Source organism: Eptesicus fuscus, chromosome 11 (genome assembly GCF_027574615.1).
Source record: "Eptesicus fuscus isolate TK198812 chromosome 11, DD_ASM_mEF_20220401, whole genome shotgun sequence".
NCBI lineage: Eukaryota > Metazoa > Chordata > Mammalia > Chiroptera > Vespertilionidae > Eptesicus > Eptesicus fuscus.
Genome location: NC_072483.1, coordinates 55,961,453 through 55,970,594, shown reverse-complemented (window position 1 = coordinate 55,970,594; position 9,142 = coordinate 55,961,453). Strand labels below are relative to the sequence as shown.

The window sequence follows — 9,142 nt, the reverse complement described above, 5'->3', positions numbered from 1 at the left end:
ATTATGCTGATTCCTAGCATCATAAGATCACTGCACATTAGAAAGGAGAGTTTAGAACTAGATCATCCTCTTCATTTTATAAATGAAGCGCTAGTTTGAAGGAAATAAAGTGACTTTCTTGTATTCCCACAGTTAGTTGAATGGTAGCCCTATAGCACAACTTTCCCGTACTCCTTCAATTGTCTTCAGATTTATTGTGTGCTGTATAAAAGAAACGTTGACCATCACCAATTTTTACTAATGTCCTACTAGACAGCAAGGGAAACAAATCACCTAGCTCCCAATATTCCTCCCTTATCTTAGGACCCAGTTAAATAACTATGAAAAAAATAACCACAGACACATTAGAGGCATTGAAGACTGGGTGGGTCAGAAAGGAGAGCCCTCCATGAGGTGTCAAGGACCATGATAATATGACCACTTGCTGTCAACTTATAGTTAGTTCATAATCTAATAATTAAAAATATGGATATTTAATTCTGCTCCCTCTAACGAGTGGATTTTGCTTAAGAGAAAAAGTTTATTCCTTGGTTTCTATTGGATTTTAATGAATAACACATATGGCAGTCAAAGATATGTGTTCAAATGAAACCAGGAAGAAAAGTACTGTCTTATTTCTATCAAGTAGTAATACTGAAAGCCACAAGATGATAGAGCAAGTACCTCCTACTTTCTGAGCACATTTAACAAGTGCTTTTCAGTGGTCTTAAATCCCTTCTGGAACTAGGTGGGGCAATCGAGAAATAAGACAGAAAAGAGCTTCTGTTCTGTTTTCAAGAATTTTATTCAAAATAAAATACTTGAGTACACCATCTGGGAATCAGTTACATTTCAGTAACATTTCCTCTTATTGAGAGTCAGAGATCCAGATGCTAAAAATTGCCCATTAGAAAATGTCTCATACCATGGCATTAAAGTTATTTTTTGGAAAAGTTTTGATTCACAAGTTATTACACATATCAGTTTCTGGTCCTGCTATACACTCTTTCAATATTGCTGAGAGTGTTTATAAGAAAGCTCATATTTTTTCTCCCAATATACCTATAAGCAGCATTAAACTATACTTTACAAACAAGAACAGTTAGGCATTTGGGGTTTACATACCTTATCTAGTGTCCCAATAGCATGAAGCACTACCTAAGGAACAGAAAGAACACTTTAAATTCAGCTCACAGAATCATGCCGGTTCTGAAGATAGATATTTTCTTGATATTACCAACACGAACATTTACTGGAACATTTGCCCAATGGACAGGAACATTTATTGAGTGTTTTTGATGTGCAGAAACTATGCTAATCCCTTTACAAGCATTAACACATTCAAACTGTCATCCCCATTTCATACATGAGGCACACTGGGTTCAGCAGCCTGCCTGAGGGTTACAGCAAGCCAGTAGCAGAGCTAGGACTTAAAGCCAGGACGTCTGGCTCTAGAATCCTCACTTTTAATGACTACCCTCCCCACCTTTCTATTTCATCCCACTAATGTTGCCTTAATGAGAAAACAAGCTTTTCCTCAATTTCCATTTGATCTTTGCCTTCTTCACCAAGAACCAATAAAACTGCTGAATTTTTTTACTTTTATTAAAATGAGTTCACTTCGGGTAACAAGAAATCTAAAACTCAAGGCCAGCAATTAAGCAAGTGGAGACCTCACAGGAAATGTTTATTTGTCTCAAGAGAATCATTACAACACTCCCAGCTTAAGAAAGTGATACGAAATATGCTTTTGAGGGTTCAACATACACACAAGTCAGCTGCCCCTGGCGGGTATTCACCAGAGAATTCCATGTATCCAAGGACTCATTGCTCATGTTTTGAAATGTACTGATGGCTATTAACATTATGATAAAGCCAAAAATCAAGATCCAGATACTTAGCCCAGACACATGGCTTTCCTCAGCTCCACAAAGCTCAAGAGCGATGTTATCAGCCCCCTGATCAAAGGAGGCAGCAGGAGCCCATGCAAACACAAGACAGGCTGCGTGCAGTGTCCTCCACTCAAGTACACTCCAGGGCAGAGCACCTCCAGGAATAGAGACAGAAGTCAGCGTTCAGTCGTAGCAGACCCATGAATGGAGATCTCATTAAAGGCAAAGCCTGGAGTGCATTGAGCTGAACATCAGATCCTGATTTGGCGTGACTCGTGTGGATGTCACTATGAGAGATATCTTACTCGTGCGAAGGTCCTGTCAACTTGCTTTCAAACATGAATGGCGTGAAGCACAAAAATCACATGACTCCTCAAGTGTGCTTACTTCTGCGCAGATAAAACTGCTTTATTTGGAAACATGGCGAAGGAAGAGGGAGAGGCATCTGCAAACCATGAAGCTTATTAAACAAATTTGTCTCCCAAGTACTTGAGGTGCTCTCAGTCCTAATTAATGTCTCTTGCAAATGCACCCTCATAGCTAACGCTCCCTTTCCTGATCTAAGCCATATGCTCCTTCCTTCTTTTTAATGATATAAATGGAAATCACTGGCATTTGGGGAGGGGGGGTTGACTGAATATTTCTATTACAAAAACCATCTTTCCAAGCTGATGCTCTGTGCTGAGATCAGTGGGTGAGAAAATCCCTCTGTGGAAAGTTTCCCACTTTCTGCCTCTCCTGATAGCCTGTGTGCAGAGGTGAGGCCTTATATGTGATTCAATGTTGCATTAAGTATTCTGCCTGTATTAGAAGCAAGCTTCTATAGAATAGAACTTTTCACATAAAGAACGGGAAAATTGAAAAGGGGACAGCTGAGTTCACTAGATAGCCTGTACGGTGGAAGCATAATCATCTCTCATAAGGAGGTTTATGGTTTACAGTGAGGTTCAGAAAATAGGTTGCTTTCGTTCAGAAACTAAGAGATTAAATCAATTCCTTAATCCTCTCTAGCTACTGCTCTTTATCTGTTTTCTTTTTAAGAAGCACGCCTCATGTAAAGAGAGAGGTACAGATGTAGGAGATTTCAGAGTTGGAAGGGACCCTAGGGAATCACCCAGTTGGGTGGTCCAAGAGCCTCACTATGTATCCCAAACTCCCGGTGAGCTTGGACCCTGGTTCTCCCCCCGAGAGATTGCAATTAAGTTGAATCGAGGTGGACCTGATGGAGCCAGATATATTATTTTTCAAAAGCACTCCCTGTGATTCTCACGCATGCCCTAGCTTGAGAAGCTCTGATCTTACCCGCTCATCTCTTTGGGGGCAAGTGATAAATGTTTTATTCAATGTCCATAGCCAGTTGTTTGTGGCAGGGGTGGGGGGGGGGGGCAAAACCTCAGGCTTTAACCTCCTCACCTGTGTATTTTCCACCGCATTATCTTATATCCTTCTTATAATCTTTGCTTTTTAAAAATTGAAATTAGTTTGATGATAGACACATCTGTAAAAATGAAACAAAACCCAGAACTACTCTCCCACTCTCTTCTCTGTCTTCTCTTTTTCTCTCCAGAATGCCAGCCATACGTTAGTAGTTGTCTCTATATAACTGAACAATTAAAATATTAGTAAGCCATTCCAGAGCTTCCCCCAAAGTACTGCTTTTAACAATGCAAAACACAAAGAAGTGGCTCCTACTTGATCTCATATTAAAATCATCAGGATAGCAGCCGAATGAGCACACTGTACTCCTCGAGTTTGACCTACATCGTCTCACTGTGTCCTTACAGCTGTATTTGGTTAGTATATTATTACTCACCGTTCACAGATAAGAATACCGAGCCACCAAAAATTCAAGTAAAGTGCCCCAATTTAAGTTATTTCGCATGGCTAGGAACTTGTAATCAGTTAGTTTAGTCTCAAAAAAATCACAATGTAAAACTGTTCTTCAAAAGTAACTATTTTAAATCATAACAAACTAATAGTTACAAAGCATTTTTAACATGGTAAGCGCCCAGTCTGTTTTGTCTTCCGGATGGAAAGTATAGTGTCAGTCACCGGTGACTGACTGGGCGCTTAACGTGTTAAAAGAACATTTTACTCATGTCCCATAGAGTCTCCCTTAAACATTACAAGCGCGATGAATATCACCGTTTGGTTGAACAGAAACCAAGGCTGGGGGAACACCCAGCGTTCTCACTGTTAGTAGGTGGCCAACACTAAAGCAGAGCCTTTGCGGCGTGTGCGGTTCTGCCCTCAATCCACCACACCTCTTAACATCTGAACACTGCGTCCTGGCCCTGACAAGTATTTCTTAGGAACAGTCCTCGAGGAAAATAGTATAAAACTGACTATCCACAGCCAAAAAAACGAATGCCTTGCTCTTCAGATCAAACTGTTGATTGTACTGAAATTCATGGGTCTACCAGGAACCAAATCAATTGTGGCAAATCTCCCCAAAGACTTGGTTGTGCATCCTTTTCTTTTTATTCAGATGATCTGTGTTCACTGAGCTGCAGGAAAGGATGCATGGGCTATTTTTATTCAGAGAAAGGTGACAACACCAGCCAAGCAGAAGGACCCATCCATGACCAGAATGCAATGGCCTTCATTATCTCCCAGCTCACTCCTAAACGACTCACGGAGAGCTGGCAGATGGTGTTTTCTCTCGCCCCTTGCCTTGCCCTTATTTAATTATTTTAACTTAGTTTTTGTTTGGCTACCATGATGCCTATTAGGCAGGTATATTCAGGAATAGGTTTCTTCTAATATTGACCAGTGCATTTGGAAAATTTGTCAGGCTCTAAATTCTGGATCGAGTAAGGGTAGAGATGAGTGATGACAAAATTATTATTGATAATAACTAACATTTACTGGTTACATACAATATGCCAGATACTGAGCCAATGCATTCGCAGGCACGCCTCATTAAGCTTCCGGTGACTCACAAATAGGAAGGCTGAAGTTGAGAGAGGTTAAGAAACCCGCTCTGAGTCAAACAGCTAGTAAGTGGTGGAGGCAGAAAATCTGAACTGAGTCCCTCTGAGACAGGCCGAGCCTCTCTGAAATGGATGGCAGGGCTGTTCAATTATTATGTTTATTTTTTGAGCCTCTCCTAGATAAGTTTAAAGTTTCTCTTGAGGTATTCCCCAAAGAGCAGAGACAGGAGCAGGTTGGTCTCAATACCAGCTCACAGCGGGAAGCTGGAAAGCAAAGAAATCTACTCTGCGCCTGCGTGAAGAACCAAGCCATCTGTAAGCCAGATCAGGGCAGCAGCTTGGGTCATATTCTTTTTTATTTATTTTTATTTTTATATTTCATTGATTTTTTACAGAGAGGAAGGGAGAAGGATAGAGAGTTAGAAACATCAATGAGAGAGAAACATCGATCAGCTGCCTCCTGCACACCCCCCCACTGGGGATGTGCCCGCAACCAAGGTACATGCCCTTGACCGGAATCGAACCTGGGACCTTTCAGTCCGCAGGCCGACTCTGAGCCAAACCAGTCAGGGCTCAGGTCATATTCTTCATGAGCGTGTGCTCCCTTGACACATCAAGCTCCCTCCTTCTCCATTCCCTCCACTTTGTTTTCAGTAAGCCCCTCATTTTTCATCTGTGACTCCTCTCTTGAATTTTATCTTGAGGGAGGGGTGCAAGAACACCTTCTCTGGTAACACTACTCTTAATTTCTTATGCAACACTTATGTAGTAACAGTGTAAGTTTTAACACTGGGGTAAATAAATCAATACGACAAGATGATAATAAAGAAACCTACAAAGTAATGAGGAAGTAAAACTGCCACTATTTGCAGATGCCATGATTCTATGTGTAGAGAACCCCAGTGACTCCACTGAAAGACTATTAGAAACAATAAGCAAATAAATAAAGTTCAGGATGCAAAATCAATATATAAAAATTCATTGTGTTCCTATACACTAACAATGAAATATCAGAAAAAGAAAACATTCTCATTTACAGTTGCAACAAGAAAGATAAAATACTTATGTATAACTGATATTAGAAAATGTTATAAAGAATTAGAAAAAGGGAGGAGAGAATAAAATATTTGGCTATAATCTTACAACAAATTGCTTCTTAAATTGTATATTGTATTTTTTAAAAACTAGTCACAAGTCATGGAGATGGCTATTAACCAAGTCATAAAACTTGAACAAATAAGAAGCAATACATATTTGAAATTGATGTAATCTGTTTCTCTTAAACATAAAAATTTTACAAATTATTTCTAAATCATTCCAATTTTCTTTCACTTTGAAATGTTGAACTGATTTTAGCATTCTCTTCACTCTGCTGTCAACATATTAACATTAAAACTAATCTAAAGAAATCTGTAATTTAAGCAAACTCCTAGATAAAATGGGTTCCTTTAAAAGCACATATTTTACAAAAAGACAACCTATTAAAGATATTTGCCAATGATACATATGGTAAGGGGTTAATATCCAAAATTTATAAAGAACTCATACAACTCAATGCCACAAAAAACAAACAATCCAATTAAAAAGTGGGCAAAGGACCTGAATAGATACTTTTCCAAAGAGGACATAAAGATGGCCAATAGACAAATGAAAAGATGCTCTATGTCACTAATCATGAGAGAGATGCAAATTAAACCCATAATGCGATATCACCTCACACCTGTCAGAATGGCTATCATCAATAAATCAACAAACAACAGTTGGTGAGAATGTGGAAAAAAGGGAACCCTCATGTACTGTTGGTGGGAATGCAGATCGATGTATCCACTATGCAAAGCAGTATGGAGTTTCCTCAAAAAATTAAAAATGGAACTGCCTTATGACCCAGTGAATCCACTTCTGAATATATATCTGAAGGAACACAAAACACTGGTTTGAAAAGATATGTACCCCTATGTTCATTGCAGTGTTATTTATAACAGCCAAGATTTGGAAGCAACCCAAGTGCCCATCAATAGACAAGTGGCTACAGAAAGTGGTGGTTACATATATACAATGGAATGTTACTTGGCCATAAAAAAGAATAAAATCTTAACATTAGCAATAGCATGGATGTGCCTAGAGGTTATTATCCTAAGTGAAATAAGTCAGACAGAGAATGACAAATACCATATGATTTCATTTACAATAAAATCCTTCAATCTAAAGAACAAAACAAATGAACTGGCAAAATAGAAACAGACTCATAGATACAGAGTGGAGAGGGGCTGGGTGAAAAAGCTGAAGGGATTAAGTACAAATGGCAGTTACAAAATAGTCACGGGGATATAAAGCACAGCATAGGAAATATAGTTGATAATATTGTAATAACTATGTATGGTGCCAGATGGGTACTAGACTTACACTTGTGAAGTATATGATTGTCTAACCACTATGCTATACACCTGAAACTAATACAAAATAATATTGAATGTGAACTGTAATTTAAAAATATAATTTAAAGTTTGAAAACCAAAGCACATGTTTTAATGAAATAAAGCACTTTTGTTCAAAGAAAATAACAAAGTCCTGTTTTGGATCTACTAGTAGGTGCTCCTATAAAAGGCCAGAAGCTCAGTAGGGGCTTTCTGCACACAACATGGACCCTCCTCCTCCTCTGAATTAGGCAGGACCTCTGTGCTTGGGCCCTGCCCCCAGGAGTCCTGAGCCCTGCGTTCACTATGTCTCAGCTACTGAGGCTGATCCCACAAGGGAACATGTCAGTCCCTTCAGCTGCTCTTGTCACCACAGGACCTGGACCAGCCTTAGGCACAGGTAACAGTGTCACACATTCTGTGGTTTCTCACTATCGCCTCCTTGCAGAGAATGTTGCAAGTCTCAAATTTTCCAAACACAAATGTATACTGTAAAAAGGAAGGAAAGCCAGGCCAACAGATACAGACGTAGTACTTCCAAAGAAAAATACTCATTGGCATCACCATTATTTTTCTTTTTAAGTGAGCATTAACCACTTATTCAAAGTCAGATGAGAATTTGAAAGACTAAAGTCTTCTGTGACTTAAAGCCATTTCAAATAGTTTCATATATCAGCTGAGAAGGAGAGGGTGAAAGAAGTAGTGAGTAGACCCCATCTAGGCAGCAAGACAGTACAAACTCACTCAGCAGTCTCCCAGTCTGCTGTCCCCCGATTGCCCACGTGTGTGGTGTGAGCAGCATGCCGAGGGCTCATTTTAAATCCAATTGCCTCATTATTTTTTAAAATATATTTTTATTAATTTCAGAGAGGAAGGGAGAGGGAGAGAGAGAGCTAGAAACATCAATGATGAGAGAGGATCATTGATCCGCTGCCTCCTGTGCGCCCTACACTGGGGATCGAGCCTGCAACCCAACCTGTTCATGTGCCCTGACTGGGAAAGGAACCATGACCTCCTGGTTCATAGGTCAACACTCAGTCACTGAGCCACACTGGCCAGACCAATTGTCTCATTATTAATGTCAAAGACTCCTTCTTGGATTTTTTTCATAAATTTCTCACACTGTATTAATAAATGCACTTCTGCATTAGAAGCAGTCTTAGCAGAAGTTTCCATGAAAGTAAGTCCATGTTCTCATGCAAAAGCTTCACCTTTTTTTACTTCTCTTCTAGATTCTAAATCACGTTTATTTCCAATAGGCATAATGACCATGTTGGAACTGGAGTGCTGTCAGGCACCTTCTAACCTGGTTGTCAAGTGGTTGTGTATATCTCTCCTTGTAATATCACACTAGTAAAGCCCCTGTGTAATATGACCAGGTGATGGAACAATAGGACTCTTGCCCTGCTGTATCCTATACCAAGTTTTATTTTTGTGTTATCAGTAGTTATCATTCAAGCACCAAATTCTACACCAATAGTAAGGTCATGCACTAGCTGAAAGCTCTTATCTGTAAACTATAGCTATAACCATGATTTACCAACACACGTGTCAATTTATTTAACACTTTTTTCCAGGGTGGTTAAATACATTCTTCATCAGGAGAACTATAAATAGATAGCTCTATATATAGCTATGTCTATGTTATTACTTTGATTTTATGTAGATTGTTTGGAGTCCCTCCAAAGTTATATTACTATACTATTGAATGTTTTTAAGATAAATAATCTCAATGTACAAGGTAAAATTATAGCTAACTCAATTCATTCTCCCAAAAACTTACTTTTAAAAACAAATTAAGTGTGGTTAAAGATTTTAAAATAATAATAATGAAGCTCATATATGGGGTCCATTCTCCTCAGCCTGTGTACTGTGGGAGCTAACATTAAACAACCAATCAAAACACTTTGAGTCCTCAATTGTA

At 39.1% G+C, this 9,142-nt stretch overlaps 1 pseudogene; it reads right to left on the bottom strand.

Annotated features, from left to right (window-relative positions):
- Nucleotides 1-8,256: 8,256 nt before the first annotated feature.
- On the bottom strand, nt 8,257-8,774 carry LOC129150806 (ras-related protein Rab-2A-like; annotated as a pseudogene).
- Nucleotides 8,775-9,142: the final 368 nt, after the last annotated feature.